At 31.1% G+C, this 1,212-nt stretch overlaps 1 non-coding gene across 1 annotated transcript; it reads right to left on the reverse strand.

Annotated features, from left to right (window-relative positions):
* Positions 1-555: 555 nt before the first annotated feature.
* Positions 556-628, reverse strand: TRNAI-AAU (transfer RNA isoleucine (anticodon AAU)). The gene has a single exon. It is a non-coding gene; the product is annotated as a tRNA-Ile (tRNA).
* Between the last annotated feature and the right edge of the window lie 584 nt (positions 629-1,212).

Below are 1,212 nucleotides of genomic sequence, written 5' to 3' on the forward strand. Positions count from 1 at the left end.
AAATTGGGAGATCGCTGTGATAAACACAGAAAACGTGCCTCGAAGACTGAATGAAGTCTGCAACGTTCTACAAATATATTGGTAAGTGTAGATTGGTGGTAGCATAATTAACCTGCGACGAAAAGTATATAGAATATTGTCCCAATATATATCGACTACCGCCTGGTAAAACAGTTCTAATCATTAGATATTAAACAGGTTATAAGAAATATGAGGCCACGTGTGGGATCCATCAGATAAGCAAAAAGTACCTGATCATTAAAGTGAACTTTCTAAAAAGAAGTCAATACGAGTGAATAAAAAAAGAAATCTGTAAATTCGTCTAGAATCTTTTAAATAAATATTTAGGATCTGTCACTGATAAAGAGATTGTTTTAAACCCGATAATTTTGCTTATCAAAATAGATGATCAAAATTTTTATAATTTATTATCACTAGAATTCCCCGTTTGAAAAAAGACATAAATTTCGCAAATTCATTTACATTTAAAAAATATCGTACTGCTCTATAAGAAAATAATCATCAAATATTCTTTCTTTAACGGTTCAAAATATTTGCTTCCGAGCGGGATTGAACCGCCGGCCTTTGCGTTATTAGCACAATGCTCTACCGATTGAGCTACGGAAGCTTGGAGAACTGAAAAAACATATATAAATATATATTTTTACATTACACCACTAGAATATGAAGTTGTATAATGAATTATCTATCATTCCATAGATGTTAATAGAATTAAAATATTATCAAAGTCATTTTCCTTTGTGATTTATTAATGTAAACATCATTGACAAATATTAATAGAGCCCTTTTCTCTTGACCTAATAAAAGTCATGATTTTTGTGGTTGATAATATTGTGTAAATTCTTTACAATGGTGTGATGGTTTTTTATTTATAGGTAGAGTTTTTTTTTTATCAATTATATCTATTGAGGCGTAAGAAGCCGAATAGGAATATTGCACAACTCCCTGATGCATCTTTTGAGACCTCCCTCTGATCTATCTTCATCAATTACTCTTCTTCTCTCAAATGAGATGTGTTCAAGTGTCTTGCGAAGTGTGAGAGCTTGCATGTATGCTTCTACTTTGTCCGGGATTTCAACTGCTTAATGTTGTGATGATGAATATTTTTATTTATGGGTTAATTTTGGAATTATAGTTTTTCTCTTCAAGCATAACGTAATTGATTTTCCGTGAGTACATTATATCTATACT

Source organism: Rhyacophila brunnea, unplaced genomic scaffold (genome assembly GCF_057557595.1).
Source record: "Rhyacophila brunnea isolate RB1 unplaced genomic scaffold, BYU_Rbru_1.0 scaffold_184, whole genome shotgun sequence".
Lineage (NCBI taxonomy): Eukaryota > Metazoa > Arthropoda > Insecta > Trichoptera > Rhyacophilidae > Rhyacophila > Rhyacophila brunnea.